Genomic DNA, 25,890 nt, shown 5'->3' with positions numbered 1-25,890 from the left:
CCCAACCCCACAGCTACTCTGGCCCTGACGCCTCCATTCCGGTCACGTACATGCTGCCCTGGGCCGAGGACACACAGCAGGACATGCTCCCTGCCCTCCAGAAGCTCAGCATATAGAAGAAGAAAAGCCCTTGCTTGATTGGGGCGCCTGGGGGGCTCAGTCGGTTAAGCATCGGAGTCTTGATTTCGGCTCAGGTCACGATCTCACGGTTTGTGAGTTTGAGACCCGCGTTGGGCTCTGCACTGAGCACTGAGCCCGCTTGGGATTCTCTGTCCCTCTCCCCCTGCCCCTCCCCTGCTTGCTCTCTCTCTCTCTCTCTCTCTCTCTCTCAAAATAAATAAATATTTAAAAACACAGAAGCCCTTGATGACAAAGTGGGGCAAGGATGTGGCTGGAGAAGCAGCCACAGGGGTTGTGGGGTAGAGCCCAGAGGAGGGGGATCTGAGTCCACGGGGCACCATCAGAAGGGCTTTCCGGATGTGATGACAGCTGAGTTCAATGTGGAAGGCTGGGACCTCGCCAGGAGGGTCGGGGAGAGGGCAGGTGGGCAGGCAGGCGTGACTGGGGGCCTGCCAGTGTGAAGGTGCACGGGGCAGGTCGTGGCACGCGCAGGGCTAGAGGGACCCCGTGCCCAGGCTTCCAGCCTCCACGGGCCAACCATCACAGTTTACAAGAATATAAGGGGGGCCCACTAGCCTTTTATTTTTCCAAGGGATGTTGTTAAAAGAAAACTACTATCCTTAACCACCAATTCACAGGAGAAAGGACAATTTCACACCCCAACGTAGGAAGGACCCACCTTCATATAAAATGCAGATTGTCCTGGGAGAGGCCACTGGGGGGCCTCAAAGGCCAGCTCCTGACCAAGTGTGGAGCCAAAGGGGAGGCTGAGAAAGGCCAGGGCCCCTGGGCTTGCGGCAGGGTGGAGATGTGGTCAGATCTGGTCCTGGATCAGGGCTGACATCTAGAGGGTGGGTTAGGGGCTGGGTTTTCTGGCCAAGGGGGCAAGGCTCCCACCCTGTCGTCTCTGTCTGCACCCGGAAGCGGGCGGGCTCGAGCCTTGACCCCTAATTGCACATGGGGACCTACATTGCCTTGAAATCCTGCCTGCTCCAAAATCCTGGTGACACAGGGTGGCCCCGAGCAGAGCCAAAGAGACTTTGTTGAAATCTCACATCCACCTGTGATGTGGTTCTTTGGGGGAAAGTCACTTCCTTCTTCAAGCCCCAATTCTGTCTGTGTGACGGGGATATGAATTCTTGGCACAAGGAACTGTCGTTAAGGATGACACAAGGTGGCTTCTGTAATGCCAGGTGTGCAGGAAATGCTCAGTACCAAGGCCGGAGGGGCAGGAGGGTGGAGGGGTGCCTTAGGGAGGACAGTGACATGGGCTGAGCAGGGAGGGGGGGACGGAATTCCCCCAAGTGACCTCTCCACCTCCCCACGAGACACCTGCCTCCAGATCAGAGCACGTCCCCATGGACACGCACAAGGAGTTAGCTGCCTCAAATCCAAATGTTTAAGTGCTGGACAGAAGTTTTCTTTCCATTATTGAAAAGTCAACAGAAGCCACATAATGATACCAGAAACACAGATCGGTTTTGAGGTTGGCAACACACGTCTTCCTAAGCGTCCATCTGCAGTAACACTATACAGTCAATTAAAATACCGAAGGTCAGGGGGCACCTGGGTGGCTCAGTTGGTTAGGCGTCCGGCTTTGGCTCGGGTCGTGATTTCATGGGTTTGTGAGTTTGAGCCCCACGTCGGGCTCTGTGCTGACAGCTCAGAGCCTGGAGCCAACTTCCGATTCTGTCTCCCTCTCCGTCTGCCCCTCCCCCGCTTGCATCTGTCTCTCTCTCAAAAATACATATTTAAAAAAATTTTAAATACCAAAGGTCAGGGGCCCCCCGGGTGGCTCAGTAGTTGGGTGTCTGACTTCAGCTCGGGTCATGATCTCACGGGTTGGTGGGTTCGAGCCCCGCATCAGGCTGTGTGCTGACTGCTTGCTCAGAGCCCGGAGCCTGCTTCGGATTCTGTGTCTCCCTCCCTCTCCGCCCCTCCCCCACTCTCACTCTGTCTCTCAAACATGAATAAACGTTAAAAAAGATTTTTTTTAAATAAAAAAATAAAATAAAATACAAAGGTCAGAGCTGTCAGCACAGCTTTCTGTTGGTGACCAAGTGGCAGGAAGGTTGATTCTGGTCTTGGGGGTCTTGGGCTCTGAGCTCAACACTCATTCAAGGGAAGACTCAGTAGGGAGTGTAGGATTCACGAGGGGCCAAAGGGCAGAGACGGCTCCGGCCGCACCCCGTCTGTTCGGTAATGCAGTCAAGGGATCCCCAGCAGCCCCAGGGCCCCCCCTAACCTTTAACGGACAGTGTGACTGAAGACACCCACCGTGTGCCAGCGAATGCTACACTTGGGGTCATCACCAACAGCTCTGTCCTCGCCTTCCTAGTGGACACCGCCATGGGCTATGACACCCCCCTGCAGAAGGCAGGGCGGGGGGTGGGGGCCCAGATGCGGCCCGTCCAGCAGGACCCGAGGAGAGATCCGAGGCTAAAGAACCCATCTCCCCGTCCTGGAGAACGTGCAGAGGCTCCACCTTCTTAGAACTCTGCCGCCGGGAAGAGGCGCGCTGGAAAATTCCACCGGGGCAAACGAACCTTGCAGGTCTGGGAAGCAACCAGTCCCAGCGAAAAGCCGCGAGCAAAGAGTCAGAACGAGATGCCAGAACGCCAGGGAACCCTCTTAACGCTTGGATTACAAGCCCCGGCGTCTCCAGGCCACAGAGACGATCGTTTAATAAATAGTTAAAAAATGCAATCCACGGTCACACGGGCTTGAACGGGTCTCGCCCCTGGCTGAAAGGACCCGAGCCTCTTCTCCAGCGGGGTCATAAAGAGCAGCGGGGTCTGTGATGTGAGGGGGACCCTCGCTGGTCTAACTCCTGCCGCACACCTGAGTCGCCAGATCTTTCTACCTACGCGCTGAAGCCCAGCTGTGAAGAGTAAATTGTTACGAGAGGGGGCGGTGGCCGGAACGGCGGTGTGCGGGCCTGAGTTCGGCAGCCTGGGAGGAGGCGAGCCCCGCACCCCACTCACACGGCCAGGCCCGACCACCACTTCTCGCCAGAGCTCCCCGTCTCTGGCCCCGGGGCACCCCACTCCCCAGCCCGGGTGCCCCTCGTGTGTTCTTTCTGCACCTGAGTCTTGCTGGTACCGGCCCCCAGACCGTCCACACCGAGACCTCTCCCCGAGGGTTGTTCCTGGTGGGTTTTCCAGGTGGTTCCACGGCCTGATCTGCTAGCAGCCGCCTCGCCACCCATGCGACCCAGCTGAGTCCCCCTCCCCACCCCTCCCCTGACCTGGACCCCATCAGCCGCCTTGCCACCCATGCGACCCAGCTGAGTCCCCCTCCCCACCCCTCCCCTGACCTGGACCCCACCAGGACACCACCAAGAAGCACATGTGCTTGCCAAATGCACAAGGAATACAACTGAACGGGAGAACAGAGGCAGATGTGAAATAACAAATCATCCAGAATTGTCCACCTGGGCAGACTCCGTTTCACTGGCAAGAGGGCAGACTAAACAACGTTGAAATCCTTGCCGCAGAAACAAAACCGCGGGAAGTGTCCTTAAAATGACAGCATGCCGCTCTCCACACCTTTTATCCTTTTCAAGAACTGGACTATGTGCACAATGCCCGGTGTTGTGGCAGCCATTCTGGACTGTGAGGACGTCTGGGAACAGAAGCCACGCAGAGTGAAACATAAAGAAGACCCTCAGCCCTGCACTGACCACCTGACTTGTTGGTCATAAGAAAGAAACAAGCTAATAAGCTTCTGTCTTAGCTAAGCCACTCTGGCTTGGGTTTTTTATGTGATTCATGGATGAAATGGACCCTTTTCTAACAGGAGATCTTGGCTCTCTGTCTTGATGACTGCATGAGGGCTGGGGGTCAGGGGACAAAGCCAAGAGAGGGAGTTTAACAGGAAGCCCTCAGCCTGAAGCTGGGGCCAGAGAGCTCCATGTTTGGTGTGAGAACTGGAGATAAATCCACAGTGTAGACAGAAACCTGCCTATTTTTATCTTGCTCCTGGGACTAGGTGAAAAGTACACACACACACACACACACACACACACACACACAGGCAAAATCATTGCCAGATGGATGAAAATTCGCTAATTCAATGATAAAAGATTCAATTTACAAGAAAGATATAACAATATGTAAAGTTTTTTTTTAAATTTTTTTTTTAATGTTTATTTATTTTTGACAGAGAGAGAGACAGAGCATGAGCAGGGGAGGGGCAGAGAGAGAGACACACACAGAATTGAAAGCAGGCTCCAGGCTCTGAGCTGCCAGCACAGAGCCCGATGCGGGGCTCGAACTCACAGACCGCGAGATCATGACCTGAGCCGAAGTCGGACGCTCAACCGACTGAGCCACCCAGGTGTCCCAACGATATGTAAAGTTTTAACCTTGTAATGGAATAAAGCCCTACAGTAAACAAACCAAAGGTCGATAGAACCTCAAGCCAAAAAGTCACAAAGCTGCATTCGGTGTAGAAATCTGAATACACTTCTCTAGACAACAGTAAGCAGACAAAAATCCGTTACAAGATAGAAGATTTGAACTACGGTATTACCAAGCTCCATCCAAGGATATACCTGGGGCGTTCTTGCCAATAGAGAACTGAGGAACACACATTTTCTTCGGTGCTTGGGGGATGTTCAGGATAATACACCACACACTATGTCAAAAAGCCGGTTTCTACGGACTCAGGCAGGCCACGTTCACCTGTGTAGCTGGCAGAATAATGCCCCACCCGCACCCCAGACGCCCCACAAAGATGTCCATGCCCTAATCCTCAGTCCCTGTGAATATCTTACGCTAGATGGCCAAAGGGGCTTTGCAAATGTGATTAATTAAAGATCTTGGGATGAGAAATTATCCTGGATTATCCGGTGGGCATCATGCAATCACAGGGTCCTTGCAAGAGGGAGGCGTGAAGGTCAGAGTGTGGGAGGGAGGCGTGGCGATGCAAACAAGGGAGGCGTGACAATGCAAACAAGGGGGCGTGGCGATGCAAGCAAAGGAGGCGTGGCGATGCATGCAAAGGAGGCGTGACGATGCAAACAAGGGGGCGTGGTGATGCAAGCAGAGGAGGCGTGGCAATGCAAACAAGGGGGCGTGGCGATGCAAACAAGGAGGCGTGGTAATGCAAACACAGGTCCGAGTCAGACGGCTAGGCTGAGGGTGTTTTACTGCTCATCGCGCAGATGGAGAAGGGGCCACAGGCCAAGGCACGTTCTCCCCAAGAGCCTCCGTGAGGGGTCCAGCCCCACAGACACCCCGATTTCAGCTCAGTGAAACCCATTTCAGGCTGCTGACCCCCGAACTGTAAGAGAACAGATTTCTGTTGTTCTAAGCCACCAACTTCGTACTAATTTGTCATGACAGCAACTGGAAGCCGGTACCCCAGGCAATCAAGTTAGGACCGCATTAAAGAAAGGTCACACAAAACCCCTCCTACATTTAAACATTCAGGAAACCTCACCCACCTCTCGCCGTGGTTCTCAGATTGCCGGCTAAGCTCTAGAGCGAAGCCCCCACTCCCTTTACGCCCTGCCTACGCCCTCTCTCGTCTCTCCCCAGGGATGCTCTGCTCCCAGGCTCTACCACGACCACAGGGAGAGGTACCAAACAGAAGGGTGAACAGAGGAGATGTGTGCGACCTGGGGGGGCGGGGGCAGTCCGGAGGGAGCAGCAAGGGGGGCAACGGGATCCATGGCCTTTGGTAGCTTTGGTGCTTAGTGTGGGGTCTAGGGTTATCCAATTCTCCACCTGGAGGCTGCAGCAGCACACCTGTCTCCCTGGGGACTCACAGCACCTCATTTAGACCCATCTCCCACGACGAGGCGGGGTGTTGAGATGCTGGGTGAGGGCGGTGCCACGCTCGGATTCTCCCTGCTGCCCCCCCCCCCCCCCCCCGCCCCCGAGGGAGCCGACAGTCCTGCTCAGAGACTCAAGAGCTGCCAGGACCCGGGTGAGCCAGGCTCCCGGTCTCTGCGGAGCCCTGAGCATTGCTCTGCTGCCTTCCCGGAGGACCCTGGCTTCAGTCTCACAGCCTGCAAGGGCACCGATGCCGCGCCCATCAAAACCGATAAGCCCTCGGGCCCCCACGTCACAGGGGCTCCACGGGCCATGGCAACGACCGTAGCCGTGGGACCTAGTGCAGCTTGACATTAACTTGGCTTGGGGAGGACGCAGCCACTGTCCGCTCCCAAGGCAGTCGCGGTCTGGGCGGACCTGTGGTGGCTTCCACACATGGCTTCTGAGAAGTTTAAGAATATCGCGTAGAGTGGAAGAAACCATCGCACAAGGTTTTTGTGAAGAAAGCTTAAGCAAGCTTGGCAGGAAACATGTTTTGGTGCCAGAAAAGCAGAAGCCAGGGGTATCGGCATTTGGGCCGCCTCTTGCCTTCTACCACGTGCTTCCCACCCCGCCAACAGCCGGCCTGTGTGCCTTGCCATATGTAGCAGGGCTCCCCGGCATGCGTATCTGGCACCCCATATCTTTGGCTCACCTGGGGTGCACCGGGCCTGGTTCAACCCCACCTGAGACACGGTCGCAACAGAGTGTGGAGAGCTGATCAGTCCCCAGATTGATCCGGGAGCTGCGGATGCAGAGGAAGCCTCTATGCGGTGCCCCTACTGGGGTCCCGCCAGGCTGGCTGCAGGGTGAGCCCCTTAGGAGCCCCCTGCACAGCCGCTCAGCACTGCACCAGGGGCGTGGATGAGCAAGGTGGAGCCCACACTGCGTGGCCTCCGGGGGGAACACACAGCTCTCCCAGTGGACCCCGTGGAAACTTCTTGATCCGAGTCAGGACAGTGGTGGCCGTGACCTGCTCTGAGTTGACAGTGTGGGACTTCACCTGAGCCCCGTGCTCTCCGAAACTCCAGAGGTTAAGTACCCCACCCTGTGCTCCAGCAAAGAGCTACGGCACGACGTCCCTGCCCTGTGAACTTAGACAAGCTGTGCCCGTGCCCCTGTTAACTTGCGTCATCCCAGACACGGACCCCCAGGTTCCCATTCTCTGTCCAGAAAAGATTAGCCAAACTGGACCACACGGACGGCTGGACAAAATGCCGGCAGTGAGCCGGACCGATTTCAGTCGGGCCTCCCCAACCCGCAACAGGCCCAACTGTGCCCAGCCCCGCGGTGGGCAAGAGCCCCCTGCACAGCCCTCCTGAGGACCAGCGGGCACAAACCAGATGCCCCCTGCTCATGACCCATCCAGCCCTGCACCCTGTGTGCTCCTCCCTAAAGGAAACACCTTTCCCCTTACCTTTGAGACGCTCCAGATCTTACACTGAATTAACCTCTTCCTGATATGACAGCCTCTCCCCTGTTGTAACAAGTCCTCCCCGTGCAATAGCCCCTCCTCCATATTCATAGCCCCGCCCCTGTTGTAATAGCCCCTCCTCTATATTCATAGCCTCTCCCCGTAATAGCCCCTCCCATATTCATAGCCCCGCCTCTTTTGTAATAACCCCGCCTCTATATTCATAGCCTCTCCCCGTAATAGCCCCGCCCATAGTAATAGCTCCTCCCCTGTTGTAATAGCCCCTCCCCATTGTGGTAGCCCCTCCCATAGCAATAGCCCCTCCCCAATTGTTACAGCCCCTTTCCTGCTCTAACGACTCCTCCCCCTATGGTTATGGCTCCTCCTCTGCTACAACAGCCCCTCTTCTGTTGTCATGGTCCCCACCTCTGTTGTAACAGCCCCTCTCTTATTGCAATAGCCTCCCCACCCCCGCAGTCATCTTCAAATCAAGCGTCTCCTTCCCCAGCCCTGACTCACTCTCCATCTGACACAGGAGTCAGTCCCAGGCACAGGGCAACAGTGCTCCATGGGACGCGAGCCTCCCTGGGCTTCCCTGCGGGGATTTTCTAGAGTCAAAGAGCTGAGCCCCTACTCTCCTAAAATCCACAGGGTGTCCCGTGAGCCCCTCACCACCTGAATATGGTGGCCTAGGGGGGTCTCTTCACTTGGCGGGGGAGTCCCTACACTCCACCACGTGCTGGCTGCCCGCGCCCGTCCGCTCAGCCGCCTGGGGTGGTGCATGACTGCAGGTGGCTCCTGGTAGACTGAGGGAGGGGGACCGCGACGGTGAGGGCCCTTCCAGGAGGGTGGAGGCAGGGGTCCCCTTCCAGGGTAGCTTCTGAGAACAGGACCTCCCCTGCCCCAGCCCAAGGGAGCCCTCGTTCAGCCTCTCCTTCACCGAAAGGGCTCAACGGAGGCAGATTGTGCCACGGAGGTGCTCCAGCAGCATGAGGCAGGTTCCTGGAAAGCTGGGCCGCGTGGGAGTGGACGGCCAAGACCCTGGCCCAGCGCCGGGCCCGGCGGGCGCTCAGCAAATGCCACTGGAGCCTGAGAGACCCCGATGGGGACACTGCCATCCCCAGTGAGCCGTGAGGTGCTGAGGCAAGCACGCGGCGCTCAGCCAGTTTCCAGAAGAACGCGCATTCCTCCTAGAACATCCACTTAAAATTACATTAAAAAATTAACAAGCTGGTCTTGGAGCGGAGGAATGGGTTTCGGCACAGAAGGAGAGAAAAATCTGAAAAAAACAGGTTCTTCCAGCCCAATTTCCCTCATAATTGCGTGTCTTTTTGAGCTGGCTAATTAAACGGCATTTTCCCCGAGTCAGAGAGCTGAGTCTTGGCACCGGGAGGGCACTCTGCAGACGGCGTGTGACACACGGGTCTGGCGAGTCTCTATAAAAAGCGACCCGGGTCGCAAGCAGGCTGTCTGCACAGCAGCCGGAAGACCGCACTCCTCCCGGAGAGACGGTAACGGGCGTCCGCCTCGCCAACCAAGCTGGCGGGGCCGCTCCCACCGGAACCCTCGCGAATCCCCTTCCCAAGCAGCAAGCAATCACGTCTGTGCACGTCTGTGCGAGGCTACAAGCCCACTCTTTAATAATCCTATTTCTGCTTAATCCCAAGTGGATTTGTTTTGTGTCTGCCAAGAGCAGTAGGCCCCCCCCCCCCCCCACCTCGAACAATCCAGCGTGTTGCCGGGTCACGTTTGCGAGCGGGAATGCTGCCTCAGGCCAATGAAAACCCTATTTGCAATCATCCGACCTTACTGAATAACTGGCCTGGTTTCTGCACCATACCATGTGACGGGGAGGGGGCAGCTGTGGGGCGGGTCCAGGCTCCCCCACAGGCCCGGGGGGCGTAGATGCCAGGCTGTGACCCCTGCAAGGGCGGGGACGGGCTGGCTGCCCCATCTTGTAAGAGCCAGGTAACAGCTGGCACCTAGTAGGTGTTGAGTAAACGCCTGCGAGCGCATGAACGCTACAATGAACAGAACCACATCTCAGCCGTGTAGAACGACCACCAGAGAGGGTGTCACAGAATCGTGGCAGCAAATCGGGACTGGGCACTTGGCAAGTGTCAGGCCTTAGGGCAAGGACGATCATGTAATGTGGATTGTAGGAAGCGGCCCGTCTGGTCCTTGCCCCTTGTTCCTGGCACACGGCCACTAAAACCCCTGAAATCTCCAGAGGGATAGGAAGGTCTTTTGTGTGCTACTGGGAGGACTGGGGGCTGGGGGCCCCGGGGCTTCAGGATGGGGCCGGTGGTCAGAAAGGCCAAGGCTGGGAGGCCCCACACCCTGATCTCCGGAGGGGAGAGGGGCTGGAGCCTGAGTTGTATTCTGTATATAATGAGCTGGTAAGTGAAGCTGGCTCTTCCAGTTCTGTGAGTCGTTATAGCAAATTGCCAAACCTGGGGGGGGGGGGGGGGAGGGGGGAGAGGAGAAGGAGGGAGAGGAGCCTGCCCCGTCACACAGCCTCTAAGAGGAGGGCCCAGCGCTGTCCCAGGCAGGAGTCAGTTCCATCCCACCCTGCTGATCGCTGATCTCTGATCTCTCGCCCGCCCCAGAGCCCACCCTGGAAGCGGGCAGGGCAGAAGCGTGTGAGGGGAGAAAGCCTGGCCTGGGGCCCTCAGGTCGACCAAGAAGTCTGCCTTCCTTGGGCCAGCCACCCGGCCAGGGCACCCGGGCAGAAGGAGGGGCGGGCCTCCTTCATTCTGTGATTTCTGAAAATGCATTCCTGTCACTTCCCGCTCAGGGCCACGTTCAGACAGCGCATCAGGAGGCAAACACGTACGACAGCCACCAAGGTCGACAAGCACCCTTATTTTGTTTTTTTTCAAGAGACAGAAAGCACCACGCAAGAGCAAGCCAGGGAGACGCAGAGAGAGAGGGAGAGAGGATCCCCGGCCGGCACCGTGCTGTCAGTGCAGAGCCCGATGTGGGGCTCAGTCCCACAAACCGTGAGATCGTGACCCGAGCCGAAATCAAGAGCTGGCCGCCCAACCGACTGAGCCGCCCAGGCGCCCTGGGAAGGATTTCAATAAATGCCCATTTCGTTCCCGCAACAGGAGCGCTCTGGTTTACGAGCAGGGAGCCCCGAGCGGCCCTGTGTTCTGTGCAGGCTCCCGGGAGGCACAGGGGAACACGGGGGTCTGTCTCGCCATAACGACACTGTCACTCACTCGAAATTGGGCGGTTTCCGCACGAGGAGTCACAACTGCCCAGCTCCGGCGCTCTGCTACTGATTGGCAATGACAGCATCTGCCGGTCGCTGCCCGCGTCCGGTCTTGCTGTCCACTCTCCGCCTGGGGCCGTCATGCAGCGGTAGGTAACCAGGGCGGCCCCTCACTGGCATTGGCTTTGGACTAGCATTTACCGAATGCCTACCAGGAGCCAGACGTTTCGTTTGCTGGTCTACGTCATTCATTCCTTCACTCACTCGTTCATTCACTCAACAAATCCTCACAATGTTACGAACTAGGGGGTATATTCTAGGAAGGGTACGCTGGGTCTTGGGCAAGTTCAGCTGCGGCCCCAGCACCCAGACACGTCGGCGGACCCCGTCTCGCGCATGCTGTGTGTCCGCGGCGGGCCGACGAAGGCTCGGCTCCACCCGGCCCCCCGGGATCCAGGCCCACGGGGCCTTCACGCTCTGCAAGGCTTGGCTTTCCCGGCCGTTGAGACGGTGGGGAGAGGGAGGCTTCTCAGGGTCGCTTCCTCTCCCACGGGGCAGCGCCTGGGTGTAACGGGGCGGGGAGTGCCTTCGCCCACGGAGCCGCAGGGAAAGGGCACCTGGGTGCGGGTAAGCACCATCGCCTGCCTTCTCCTGCTCAGAGAACTCAGACACCCAGGCTGGGGGAGACTCAGCTCACTGCCAGGGTCACAGGGCTGGTAAGCCAGCTGCAGAACAGCCCTGCGTGGCTCCAAATATACCAGCGAATTCCAGGAGAGCTTGTGCCTTTTTTTTTTTTTTTTTTTTTTTAATACTAATGAGAGCGGCCACGGCCTGATGAAAGCGGCCTGTTGGTAAAGCCCCCCAAAATAATGAACACGCAGGGCCGCTGTAAACAGCAGAGCCCTGGAGGAAATGAAAGGGGCTTTGTGGAGTGGCCTAAACCAGAGGGTGATCTTTTGAAACGTTGAAGGGAAAAAGCTCCAGGCTGCTCGCAGGGCTGGAAAGCCAGGCCGGCGTCCTGGTTGCTTTGCCAGTTTAAAGGGTTTTTTTTTTCCTTACCCCCGGCCTGCTGGGCTTTTCTGAAATGGCCCCATATAATCCTTTGAGGAGCCTCAGATGTGCCCCAGAGGCTGACACACAAGCACGGAGATGTGAAATCGCAGCTCATATAGGCCCCAGATAAATAGGCAGGCCGAGGAAGAACAGGGCCCACTCCCTCCCTGCAGTGGGGGCCCCCCAGTGCCCCCGCACTGGCTCCGAGGCCTCCCTAGGCATCCATCGGGGCCACAAGGCTGCTTCAGAGAGCCCCGCGGGGTGGGGATGCGTTTTCTCCAGAGGTAACCCCACCCAGTGTCACCTTTAATCCTCAAGAGCCAGACTTCCAGAGGGTTCTGCAGGCGAGAGCCTAAGAGGGGGCGAGGGTCAGCCCCGCAGCGGGCCCCTGGGCCCAGGAGTCCCCGTTTAATGAACCAGGTTGCACTCGGGCCCCTCCTCCACCTCAAGAGCCAGCCAAGTTGCACAGCTCTGCCGTTCTCCCGCACTCAGGCTCCCTCTAACCAAAGCCTGGAAACAGTGTCTGCTTTTTGGGACCCACGTGGATTGGGCTGGGCCACGGGGATCACCGGGGATCATCCTTCTGCCACGTCGGGTAGCCTGTGTGCAGGCCCTGGGCTTAGTGCCTGGACCGCTCTGAGAGGCTGTGAGCCTCCCACGAGGGGCCCTACACACCGCATACAAATATGAAGCCGAACGCCAAGCTGAGCGGGGAAGCCAGTCCCCGGACTCCGGGGCCAGTGCTTTTCCTTGGCCTGCAGTAACTTTTGCTCACGTCCCTGATTCACACCTCCCTGCCCTGAATTTCCACCAGGCCTCTCCGTCCAAGTTAGCAAATAACACAGAGAATCCAACTGGCAAGATTAAAGCACAGCTATGAATATGCATGACTTTGTTCAGCAATCAGCCCGAACCCTTTCCAGAAGAAGGGATCCGAGCATAATTTTCTGCCACATATTTAAATTCAAATTAGTCATTATTTAATGTTGGGACAAATCGCCCGAGAAGGTCATGTTTTCGGTGTAATGTTTTTTTTCTTAATAAGCGAGGCTGACTCCCCGGGCGTGGGACGCACGCCCCGATAACACGTTTCTTTCCCTTTTTCCGCTGATGCTGAAGACATGACCCTGGAGACAGCGGTGACCACTGTCACTCGCGCTTTCTTGCATAAATGCTCCCCTACCCTGTTCCTCCGTGTCCCCTGCAGTGACACCATCCCTCCTCCTGGCTCACAAACGGATCGGCCGAATCTTCACGGTTGTGGGGGTCTAGGTATCAGATGAATCTAGACGGTCCGAGTTCACATCTCACTCTGCCATTTCCAAGCTGTGTGACCTCACTTTAGCCTCTCTGGGCCTCAGTTTCCTCATCTGTAGAAAGGGGGGTATAGTAGTTCCTACGACATAGGTCACTGAGTATTACTGCCTGCAAGGTGCTGAGAAGCATGCTTATGGCAAGGGTGCGTGCCCATGACAGTCCCCCGTTACTACCAACATGGCCACCGCGGCTGTCATCACCCATACAACAGCCTCCAGCACTACCCTCTCCGTCCTCACTTTCCAGGTTGTATTTCACCCCCCGCCACTACAGTGGCCTCCTCACTGGCCCCCCGGATGGAATGCGTGCGGTGGCGGGGCGGGGGAGGGGGCTACGATCCCACCTCACCTGCCGGAGGGTTCTGTCCCCCCCGTCACGCACCAGGTGCACCAAGAGTCTCGCCATCTCCCAAACAGGCCACACGCTTAGCCCTCTGTGTCTTTGCACATGCTGTTCCCCAGGCCCACAATGCTTATCCACGTTGTTCTGAATTGCTAACAGCCTCTGGAAGACCAACTCAATTTCCACGTCCTCGGTGAAGTGTCCCAACCTGGGCTGAGTCAGCTGTCATCTCCTCCGTGCTTGGAGAGAAAAATAAACAGCAGAACAAAGAAGCCAAAACGCCAAAGTCCTGGCCACGCTGCTGTCTGAGCGTTCACCACACTGCACGGCGAGTGAATGAGCGAACGAATGAATGAACGAACCAACACGTGTCAGTCTCTGTGCCCGCTCCCTCCTCCTCCAGGGCCAGACCCCAGGCTAGCTCGTCACTGAAGGCACGTCGGACCCCAGTTTTCCAAGATGGGAGATGAAATGCCTTCACAGGGACTTGTCCGCCCCGACGACGGTCGTTGAGTCTGCGCACAAGGCAGGCCCGTGCAAATCCACAGACGAAGCCTCATTCTCAGTGTCGTCGGCAGATTCCCAACTGGGTTTCCGGCTGGAGCTCCCTTTGCACCAAATTGACCCTGAATTCCCTGGAAAGCTGGTTCCTCGGGTGCTCCTCAAATGGGCAGCCGACCCCAGGCTCTGAGCCCAACAACCCAGGAGACACGGAGAGATTTCCACACACTCAGAGTCTAAGTTAAAATATATCCTTTCCTTCCAATAATAATAATAGTTATAGTAAAACAACCCAGAGGTGGTTCAGCACGTTCAATCGGCCTAAAGAAACCCAAGGCCAGCTTCACCCCAGACATTTCTCGGCTCGAAGCCAGCTCCAGTGTGACGGGTCGGCTGCTGAAAGAGAAGAAAGCGTGTTGGGGCCACAGGAGATGTTTTCACCAACAAGCCATTTTCTTCCTCAGGGAGACACAGCTGGGTGGCAGTCCCACTGGAATGCCTGTTCCGCCCCCTCCCTGGGGACCCTGGGACAGAGGACAAAGGACGCTGGGAGCTGTCAGACTGACAGAGAAACTCTGTCCCCAGGGGCTCTGACAAGTCCTGCAGAGCCACTGTTTACAGTTAAAGAAATTGGTTTTAAAGGCCGATAAAGTGTTCTATTGTTACGGAGAGGCGATCCATCTGTACGTTGTTGTTGTTGCTACTGAGGTGACAAATTGATTCTTTAAAAAAAAAAACATCCCCGCACAGGCCCGGAGCTAGTCCTGCTGGCAGGGAGACAGCACTCCCTCAGCACAGGCCAGCCCTGCTCCACGAAGCCAGTTCGGGGGACAGGCCCCTCCCTCGGCAGGAAGGGAGGCGCAGCGACAGTGATGGGAGGCAGACAAACGCGTCAGAGCCCAGCCTGCATCTCACCCTGTCCTGTCCTGTCCTCCCACCACGAGCACCAGCCGTGAGCACCAGCGTGGGGCCCTCGTAGAGGTGACTCCAGGCAGAATGGGTCTCTATGGAAACCCCACGCTCAACCGCCTGGGCCCTAATCAACCCCATCGACCAAACACCTGACCGCTTGTCAGCCTCATGTCTAATCCTGACCATGACACCCCAACAGAAGGAGAAGTCCTAAGTGCGGGCTCCTGTCTGTCTCGTCACCGCACCCCCAGGTCGGGGCTGACACGTTCACTCGGGGGGTAAATGACAAACCGACCGGCCATGGCGGTGCCGGGGGTCGGGGGAGACCCAAGCTTAGCCTGGGGTCGCAGAGCTGCTGAGCGGGTGGCAACAAGGCTGTGGCCCAAAAATGACCTGAAACCCGTCAACCTGCCGCCTCTTCTAACACAGACCGGCCCCAAGATCTGGAAACCCCGCACCTGAGGGCTGCAGGGCTCCCGGTTCACCATCTAAGCAAGACCAGACTCATTTCACCGATGTTCTACCGAGGGGTTGCTGCCTCTGTTTGCACACCCCTCAGGACGGGGAGTTCACTCCCACCCGGGACAGCCGTGCCCATCTCTGAACGTCGGCGGCTGCCAAGGTTGTTCTTAATTTCCAGCCGGGCTCTGCTCCTCGACCCGCACGCGTCTGCCCTCGATTGCAGACAGACGCCCCGTAAGTCTGCGTCTGCCATTTACTGGCTGACCGAGGTGGGGAGAGTTAGTTGACATCCCTGGGCCTCGGTGTCCTCATCTTGTGACAGAGATAACAAGGGTCCCTGCCTTGCAGGGCCGTCCCGAGGACTGAACACGTTCCTGTAGGTGCTCAGAGCCGGGCCTAGGGACTGGCATCCGTCCCAGAGGCCCCGTATCACACTGACCTTCCTTCCTTGCCTCCAGGAAGGGTGTTCAGGTTCTTGAGAATAACATATTTCTAAGGTATATATCCTCAGAGGATTGAAAACACATACTCCAAGGTGGGTGAGGAAGCCAGACACAGGGATTCCACAGGCAGATCCACAGAGAGGAAGGATCCAGAAGGCGGCCAAGCTGGCGGGAGGCAGGCTGGGAGGGGTGGCTCGTGGGCGCGGGCTCCTCTGGGGAGATGGGAATGTTCTGGCACGGAACAGAGGTGGGGGGTCCCAACACGGAATGTGCTACGTGTCACTGCATTGTTCACTTTAAGACGTTTTATTTTATGTTGTGCGAATGTCTCCTCCCTTGTACCCAAAAGGCTACCGCGTGGGGCGATGACGGTGACCTAAGTCTAGCCTTGCTTTCCGAGCAGAAGAAATACGTGGCAGTTAGGGGCGGTAGAGGAAGAAGGCGAAGACGCAGCTAAAAATGCGATGCATTCACACAGTTTGCTTTTCGAAAATTAGGAGAGCAGGTGTGGTCAGTTAGTCACGCGAGTTTGTTCTTGCCGTCTGAACAGTCTTTGAAATCACCCCGTTAAGCGTTGGAAGACATTGCCCTCGTGTGGACGCGCTGCAAACCATTTAACACGGCCTGTGTTTAGCGCCGTGGCGGCTTTGCGATCAGAGCCTGACAAAAGCCGTCCCGTGCGGGAGTCCCCGCTGCCCACGCCCTCTCTGCCTGCGCAGGACGCAGGCTGCTTCATCACCCACAGGGTGACCTACAAAGGAGGGAGGGAACAAAGTGCTGGCCACGGTCACCTGGGGGGTGGGGGAGGGCTGGAGGCTGAGGAGCGGGCGTGGTGGGTCCGGAGGGGTTGGAGGCAGGAAGGAGGGGTGGTCGGCAAGGCGGCCGGGGAGGAGAGGAGCCCCCACCCCCGCCGGAGTCCGTCAGTCCCTCCCCTCTGTTCTGACAAACCCGAGCCCCAGCCCCCGGGGTGGAGAAGCCTGAGAGGCCATTTTACCAGGAGCAGGAGCAGGAGGGGGCAGTCAGCGCGGGCCTGGGTCTGCCGAACAGGCTGAAAAAGGGACCTCAAGTCCGTGCTGGGGACCCCAGGCAAGCCGCTCACTCGCCTGCCCTTGGTCGGATCTCCTGTCCCTCCACCATCTGGGGGAAGGAGGAGAGTCCGACTCTGTGAGCACCTCTTGCTGAGCACCTCTGCTCTCCAAGGGCCGAAATGGCCCTGCTGAGTTTCACTTGCCGTTCGGGTTATTTTAGCTCCGAGGATGCTCTGGCCGGCTTTGGGGACATTAGCAGAAGAGCCAGCAGAGGGGTGGGGTGGGGCGCACACTACAGATCTTCCACTGCGAGAAGGACGGGGGGCCGTGGGGCTGTGAAGGAGGCCCTACTGTGTGTGTGCGGGCGGTGGGGGTCCGCCCTTACATCAGGTTGTGAGGAGGGATTCCCCGGATAACACTACCGGTTTTGGCCTCGGAGAAGCTCCAGCTTCGTCCCGCAGCATTAGCTGATTTAGTCCCCGCCACAGCCCTGGGAGGTGGGAACGTCCTTCTCATCTCACAGATGCGGAAACAGGCACAGAGAGGCGAAGTGACCTGCCCAAGGCCACACAGCGGTGGGTTCATGCGAGGCCACGTGGCTGCGATGCAGGGCCCTCACTGTGGAGAACAGCAGAAGTCTGCAGAAAGGGGGCCAACTGTTGCATTTTGAGTAATTCTGGCACGCAAATCAGCTTTATGGCTCGTTTCCACAGTCTTCCCTGTGATGGGGAGAGGACGTTGTGTGTGAGGAAGGGCCTGGGGACTTTCTAATTGCCTGCAATTATCCGGAAAGGCACAACACAATAAGCACAGGGAGGGAAACAGGAGAGAGGCTGATCTGATTTTCCCTCCTTTTATTGCAGGGAGAAGAACAGGAACTGAGAAGGGGACGCCCTTGGCTTTGAGCCCCTGGTTAGCCACTTACTTAGCTGTGACTGTCTCTGAGCCTCTGTCCCTTCATGGAGAAACGGGGACCAGAGGACGCCCGGCCCTGCCCTGCCCAGCTCCCGGGGTGGTTTTCAGAGCCTGGGCGCGCACGGGCCTCAGAACACGCGAAGACGTTTTCGGATTCAGAGGATTTTGTCCTTGAGGACAAGCAGGCCTGATTGGATTATTTTCCTTCACCTTCACATCCCGGGGCAGGCCTGGAGCCAACGTGGGCAGGTTTCATATGGTGGGAGCCTCCCACCAAGAAGCCCATTGTCCCCAGAGCGTCCGTGCCCTCCCCACCTGGGTTCTCCCACTTCCGACGGCAGGGAGCCGGCTTCCCCCTGTTCCAGCAGCCTCTGTGTGCCCGCTCCTGCCCCAGGCTGCCCACCAGAGGCCTCGCCAGAGCTCTGACCGCCCTGATCCCGCCTGCACGAAGTGCTCTGTCCAGACCCTGCCCCTGCCTCCTGCGCTAGAGCCCCGTCCAGCCCACGGGTCCCATGGGTCGCATCAGCCTTTCCCAATCAGGGACAAAAGCTCCCCGTGAACATGTGACAGGGGCTGGGGGGTCTGGTAAGCGACCACTGCAGCCTGGCAGGGGCGGATGGCACCCGAGGGGCAGGGCGTGCTGGGTGTGTGACTTGTCCTGACTTCTCTGAGACCGGAGCTGGAGGGCCTCATCAAGGAGACGGTCTGGCCGACACGACGTGACCGCACTAAATGCAGAGACCATCCTGCCAGGGCCATGAGGAGGGCAGGGCGTCAGGGCTATGAAGACCCACCCCTCCCTCCTTCTGCTCTGGGTGATGCTCCTCTTTGTCCAACACGAGCACATAGAAAACTAGAAGAAAAAACCTGCATGGTGCCATGAATGGGCACAGCAGCCGAGCTGAAAGGAACATCACCCTCAGGACTCAGAGAAAGGTGCTCTCTCTGAAAAGGACTTAGCCCCAAAACCTGAAGAAAACGTAAGGAAACCTGTCGCCGGCACTCTCACGAGGATGTGAGAGGACACGGGCGCCCCGAGAGAAAGAGATTTGAGAGGCAGAGGTTGCACACAGAGAAGGAATCGGGGATATGGCAGAAATCCCTCTGGAGCTTTCCCAGCAGGTAGCAGAAGACAGCCAATAAGTAGAATTCACAGGAGGGGGAAGAAGAGTGAGTGGCCTCGGAGATGAGAGCACAGGGACCTAGCTTCAAAACGGCTAGATGTTCCCAAGGAGGGGGCACAAGTGCGACAGAGCGATGATCAGAGGCACAGAATGAAATCTGCACAGAAGCAGCCCAGCACGCCCCACACGGAGTCCCTGAGAGGACGCCGGCCGTCGGCCCCGCCTGGTGCAGATGTCTACCGACAAGGAGAGAGAAAATCAGGCAGAAGGGACCAACAACCTGACTGGCAGAAGGCACCTCCCTGATGCTAAATATTAGGCAAACAGAGCATCGCCTCCCATCAGTTTGAGAAGAAAGAGGGTGGCTCAGAAATTCTGGATATGGTCAGGGTGCGATCCGACCGTGGGGGAGTCAGAAAATGATCCCAGGGGCTCCTGGGTGGCTCAGTCGGTTGAGTGTCCGACTCAGGCTCAGGTCACGATCTCACGGTTCGTGAGCTCGAGCCCCGTGTCAGGCTCGCTGCCGTCGGTACAGAGCCCGCTTTGGAACTTCTGTCGCTCCCTCTCTCTCTGCTCCTCCCCTGCTCTCTCTCCGTCTCAAAAATAAATAAACATTAAAAAAATAATAATAATTCATGAATGCAAGGCCAACACCCCCGGCCAGAAAAACCGGACTCTGTCCCCATTTCTGCTACAGAAGCTTTCACTGTATTACCCTCACCCTCGTGCTCAAGACCAGCCTTTGAGGATGTATCCCAGCCAAGTGAGTGAAGAATTGTGACCACTAAGCAAGAGTGGGACAGACGCATCCAACGGCAGCAAGAGGCCGGGCGTGCAGGAGGCTACAACCGCAGCAGATGTGATTATAAACACTGAGCACGCTACAGCTCGCTCTCGAGCCCAGAGACCTCGGATACGAGAGTAGTAATTTAATGCCCGCAGTCCATGAATTGTGTCTATGATACCCGGAGGAGGGAGGACACGTAGGACCCGGTCCACTGACGTTCCTGCTGCTGACTCTGGAGGTCAGCAGCCCCAGGACGGCAGCAGACGGGAGCCAGGAGAAACGAACAAGTACCCGAAGCAGAAGGGAGGGGCCCCTTTGTCTCCGGGAGCTGGGAGGGGGGCCAGGATGATGTTCCTCCTCTGGCTGCTGTGACAGCAGTCTCCCCTCCCTCGCGCTGGCCCGGATCCTCCCCTAGAAGTCCGGTGGCTTTGAGGTGCCAGGCAGAAATGCAGACCACATGAGAGGTGACAATTCGGCCAAGTGTCGTTTTCCCTAGGGGAGCCCATGCCCCCACATCAGGAGGCGTTTTGGGGGGAGACCAAGAGCCTTCACTCCCATTGCGTCTGTTTCCTGCTCAAGAAAACACGGCCCGACGGGGACGTTACATGCTTCAGTTTTATACGATTGTCTGAGATCTTGCCTTTCCTGCTTCCCTCTCTCCTTCTCATCCACCCCACAAAGCATTTGGAGGGCCTGTTACATATCAGGCCATGATGCTCTCATCGCCTCCCTGGCGGTGTGGGCATGCCGAGCAACCCACTGGCACCAACGTTCACAACAGGATATTTACCGCCACCTCCCTTCATGTTTTGCAACGTGCTGTCCTTATTTTGACATCCCCTAGTGCCTAGCATCAGCATCTATAAACAGAGCCCACATAATTAGGCTAATGACATCGATTTTCTCAGTTCAACTGGGTAATGGCAACGTTTATCCCACTTTGGAAATCTCACACAGTCTGTTGCGGGCTGCAGAATCATGATGCCCTTGATACCCTGCCTGCGAACCTACCCAGACTCAGATTTACTCCCCGTAGCCGAGGCCACTTTGGTTTCTTCCTGGGGTTGGGCAGAGGAGGCAAGGGCACGACCGCCTTGGCTCCTTTTGGATCTACTGTGGAGGCGGCCACATTCTGTGTCACGGGACTGGCAGGGGGACCGAACTGTCACACGGAAGAACCTGAACTGTCCCCATTTCTGTCTCTGTACAACCTTGAGCACGTCCCTTATGACTTCCAGATCTCAGTTTTGCCTCCTGTAAGATGAGAGGGGCACCAGCGATCGTCTGAGCTCCTTTCTAGGACCAACTGCCCGTTAAGTATCTCCTTTAGCTCGCTATGGCACAGAAGCCCTGTGTTCTCCATACTGTGTGTCAGCTCCCAAAGCACGAGCCCTGCTGGACACAGACGCGGCTGCAGCGACTGGAGTCCATGCCTCCAGGGTCCCTAAGTCTCCGTTTTATCTGTGCCCCCTCCGAGCCTGCACCGGGCACCCCCAGCATTCTCATTCTTGCCCATTCTCTTGTCATTGGCAACGAGGAATTCACATTCCTTCTTATCAGTGACACTTATTGGCTACTGTTAGCAACAACAGCTGATTCGACCAGCATTTATGGCACACCGGCTACATGACGGACACGATGTTAGGAGGTGGCACGTGGGGTGAAGCCAGAGATGCTGCTGTTAACACAGCACTTTGCCGGGTCAGAGTCTGCAAACCACGTCCACAGACACTATCTCAGTCCTGAGCGTCTAGCCTCTGGAACAGGTCTTCTGAATCCTATTTTACGGATGAAGAGACTAAGACAATGAGGGTAAGGGCTACACAGGAGACACAGAACAGCAGAGACTGAATCCAGGCCCTCCAGCCCCAGAGCGCAGGCTCTCGGTGCCGTGCCGAGGCTGAAAGTGACATCAACCCCATTGGCGCTTCTGGGTGCAAAGAGACCTGACCTGGGGATGAGGCCTGGGTTGTAGCCCCACTTGGTCATTGCGTGGTTAGGTGACCTGGGCAGACTGAGTCTCGGAGAACAGAGGGGCATTGGGATGCGTGACCCTCAGGGTCTCATCCGGAGCAAGCCACCCATGATGCCTGTCCTCTCTCCAAGGCACACTCTCTGGAGGCACCCCTCGCGTCATGGGAAAAGGAAGGATCTAAGGTGGGGTCGAAATGGTGAGGAGCAGGTGTGCTGGCCCTTTCTGCCAGCCCTGTACCTTCCCGCAAAGGAAGTTGTGCCCAGGGCTGATCTGGGCAGAGCCCTCTGTGGGAACTGCCAGACTTGGTAAGTTTGCCAAGGTCCCCAGGAACCTGCAGCCAATCATCCTCATGTCAAAAAACGTGTATCGAGCACCTGCTAAGTGACAGGTCCTGGAGCCACAGCCCATCCACGCTCAACAATGAGCCCAGAGTGGATGGGGACCTGCCATTGGGGGTGTGGGGGTGAGGTGGGATGAAGGTGGCAGTGATCTGCTGGGCCACTTCGACTGCATTTTGGCTCAAACCATGGCTGTCATTGTTAATAGAACTTCCTGGCCCAGGTAGTGGGTTTTCAGTGCATGGGGGCATTCGAGTAGAGGCTGCACATTCTCCTGCTGGATGAGGCATGCTCACGGAGGGGGGCTGGAAGGCATCCACATTGCCTGAGGGTCCCCCAGTCTCAGGCTTCTGTGATCCTTTCATTTGTAACAAATTTCTTTTTGACAATGGCTTCTAAAAGCCAGCTAGATGTCCAACTCCCTGGTGATGGGTACGTCAACTGTGATAGATACACGGTTTATTTAAACACTGTGTGTAAAAGCTGCAGGAGGCAGTGTGGTGCAATGGCAAGTTCACGACCTTTGTCATCAGACACCCATGCATTCAAAACCATCTCTGGCCCTTACTGAGCTGTGTGATCTTGGGCAGTTTACTTAGCCTCTCTGAACTTCCGTTTCAACATCTGCAAAGTTGGAGATGAGAGCACTCTCATCTCAAAGTCCTTTTGCACAGGAGAATTAATGTCTGAAATACCTTAATATTATGCTACGAACATATACGTCCCCAATAAATGGTAGCTAAGTACAAAAATGGCTACATTACCGTTAACTGAATTGCAGACTATTTGAAGCCATCAGAATGTTCACAACGCATTCTTAATAATGTGGGAGAATACTTCAGCGATGCAAATTAAGAGTATAAAAGTATCTCAACTATGTAAGAAAAATGCATAGAAAAAAGACAAGGGAATACATCAGGACATTACAAGAGACCGTCTCTAGATGGCGGATATACAGGTAGCACTATTTTTCAGTGTTTGGGCTCTCTGTAGTTAGCAAGCATTACCATAGAGGTGGAATCCAGGACTCGGGTTCTGGGCAGGACTCTGGCAGCAGGAGTCCATAGTGGGCACAGGAAGGCCAGGCTGGAGCTCCCAAGGGCACCGACCGAGTGGCCAGAGAGGCTCATCTGGGTCAGCACCACGGACAGCGCTCAGGGCAGCCAAGGTCCTGGTTTGCATGGGGGCTCCCGTCCTGCGGCGTTTTGGGGGTCACAAAACGACCAGGTCCAGCTACTATCAGGCAGGTTCCTGTATCTTCAAAACTGGTTCTCCTCTACCTCAGATGTCACACCAGCCAAGAAGATGACAAACGCCTTGTTTCTTTAGGACAGGGTCTGCCCTGACTTGTTCTAACAAAGTTACAGTAACATATACCATCAGGTGAACAGCAGCCCACGCTGCCAGAATTCCTATTTCCTCGGACCCTTGTCGAACTGGATTCTTGTTGCTATCTCAGTTTTTGGCCCATGTAAGAAGCAAGAGAGGTACCTGGTTGTTCGGTTTGCTTTTCATTAAGAGGCTGAACATCTTTTTTCACATGCTTCATAAAATTTGTATCAGAATTTGCTATTTTTCTGTATGTTGTTTGTTAAATGTCTTTTTCCTTTTTCCCTTAAATAATTCTTCTTGGGGCACTTAGGTGGCTCAGTCGGTTAAGTGTCCAACTCTTGGTTTCAGTTCAGGTCATGATCTCACGGTTCGTGGGTTTGAGCCCCACATCGGGCTCTGTGGTGACAGTGCAGAGCCTGCTTGGGATTCTCTCTCTCTCCCTCTCTTTCTGCCCCTCCCCTTCTCTCTCTCTCTCCCTCTCTCTCAAAAAAAAGATAAACATTAAAAAAATTCTCCTTGTAACTTTTTTTTAAAGTTAAGTATATATGAAAGCCAAAAGGCTTTTGTGTCAGACAGATCTGGGTTCAATTCTCAGGTCTAGCTGAAAATATTTGGGTACAACCCAACATATAGTTATTACTGTAACTTGGGAGTGGTCTCCCATCATTCTGCACCTCCTAAAATCGAGATTGGCATTCTGGCCCACGCATCTCTAACTTCTGTACAATTCAGGAAGTTCTTCCTACTCAGGATCCAGGATTCCTACCCTTGGCATGCTTGGCTCTCTGCTCCAGACATGGTCCCAACCCTTCCCACATCTCCCCAAGCCCCACTGTTATGTGGGAGCATCTGCTGTTGCCCGAAATAGCTCCCAAACAGGTAGACAGCAAAGAGTGTCAGTTCCTCCCTGAGACTTCCTAGGGGAAAAATTTTAAACATCAAGAAATAATTTTGTAAAGAAGTAGGTTATTATGCAAAGCAATTTCTACCAGCTAAAAAAAGTATTGCTTGTCTATTTGTATAGAAAATGACAAGTTAATGTGCCATGAATTGGAAGGCTTTGCATTAAGCCTGGGCTTTGACTGCACAGCCAGCCGGGTGAACCGGTTTAACCAAACACCCATTTACGTACCTTCGTAAGCACACACATCTGATCGAATGGTCCCTCCTCCTTGCCTCTGCTCACCCTCTTCGCTCTGTCTGGACTCACGCCAGTCTGCCCTCCCACGAACAAATCGCACCCAGCTCTTAACTATTAGCATAGCTGCTTCTCTCCCAGGAAACCCTCCTGGATCCTTACAGGTAGAAGAGATCTTTATCCACAATCTCCCGGCACTTTGTGTCTCTGGGTTCTGGGAATCCCAGACATCCATCGGTTTGTCTCCTCCACTAGAAGGCGAGCTCCCCAAGACAGGTCTCACTCACCTCTGCATACTCAGTGCTTACACAAGCCCAGGGCAGACCAGGTGCTCATCAAAGTGTGTCCTACTGAGGGGCCCCTGGGGGGATCAGGCGGTTAAGTGTCCGACTCTTGATTTCGGCTCAGGTCATGATCTCACGGCTCCTGACTTCAAGCCCTGCATCAGGCTCTGCGCTGACAGTGCCCCTCCCCCACTTGGGATTCTCTCTCTCTCTCCCTCTCTCTCTGCCTCTCCCCCACTTGGAATTCTCTCTCCCTGCCCCTCCCCCACTTGGGATTCTCTCTCTCTCTCCCTCTCTCTCTGCCTCTCCCCACTTGGAATTCTCTCTCCCTGCCCCTCCCCCACTTGGGATTCTCTCTCTCTCCCCCTCTCTCTCTGCCTCTCCCCCACTTGGAATTCTCTCTCCCTGCCCCTCCCCCACTTGGGATTCTCTCTCTCTCCCCCTCTCTCTCTGCCTCTCCCCCACTTGGAATTCTCTCTCCCTGCCCCTCCCCCACTTGGGATTCTCTCTCTCTCCCCCTCTCTCTCTGCCTCTCCCCCACTTGGAATTCTCTCTCCCTGCCCCTCCCTCACTTGGGATTCTCTCTTTTTCTCTCTCTGCCCCTCCCCCATGCATGCACACGTGAGCTTGTACATGTGCACTCTCTCTCTCTCAAAGTAAATAAATAAATAAACTTTTTTAAAAAGTGCATTCTGGGGGCGCCTGGGTGGCTCAGTCGGTTAAGCGTCCAACTTCAGCTCAGGTCACACAATCTCGCAGTCTGTGAGTTTGAGCCCCACGTCGGGCTCTGGGCTGATGGCTCGGAGCCTGGAGCCTGCTTCCGATTCTGTGTCTCTCTCTCTCTCTGCCCCTCCCCCGTTCATGCTCTGTCTGTCTCTGTCCCAAAAATAAATAAACGTTAAAAAAAAAAAAAAGTGCATTCTGTTGAGATCCAACATGACGTAGAAGATGTATTGAGAAGCATGGTCCGTATCTTACTGGTCCCGGGGGTCTCGGGAATACTTGAGGCCATCCTAAAAGACAGTGGGATCTAAGAGGGCAGCCTGGGGAGCCCAAAAGAATCAAGACCAGCGTTCTAATTCTGGCTCCTCCACAGATAAGTTATGTGGGCAAAATGGGTTCCCTGGGTCTCAGCTTCCCCCGCTATCCCATGGGGCTAACAACGCCCACTCCCAGGTGTCGTGAGGACGTCGTGAAATTACATACGTGTATGCGTGTGGGTGTGGAGGCGGCCCAGCCAAAGCGTGTGGAGTTTTCTACGCACTTGGTGTATGGCCACTATTATAACAATTTTTTAAAAATCATAATGCAAGTGAACAATAAAGACATCCATACGTCATCACTCGTGCGTGGGAAAAGTAAAGAAAGA

At 55.8% G+C, this 25,890-nt stretch overlaps 1 protein-coding gene and 1 long non-coding RNA gene across 2 annotated transcripts in view; one reads left to right on the top strand and one right to left on the bottom strand.

Annotated features, from left to right (window-relative positions):
* Positions 1-25,890, bottom strand: part of SORCS2 (sortilin related VPS10 domain containing receptor 2) — a 468,792-nt gene that overhangs the window by 114,174 nt on the left and 328,728 nt on the right.
* Positions 7,509-8,717, top strand: LOC122218655. The gene is made up of 2 exons (XR_006202047.1): positions 7,509-8,181; positions 8,261-8,717. It is a non-coding gene; the product is annotated as an uncharacterized LOC122218655 (long non-coding RNA).

This window comes from Panthera leo, chromosome B1 (genome assembly GCF_018350215.1).
Source record: "Panthera leo isolate Ple1 chromosome B1, P.leo_Ple1_pat1.1, whole genome shotgun sequence".
Taxonomy (NCBI): domain Eukaryota; kingdom Metazoa; phylum Chordata; class Mammalia; order Carnivora; family Felidae; genus Panthera; species Panthera leo.
Note: the sequence above shows the minus strand (reverse complement) of the source record. Positions and strands in the feature narration are given on the sequence as shown.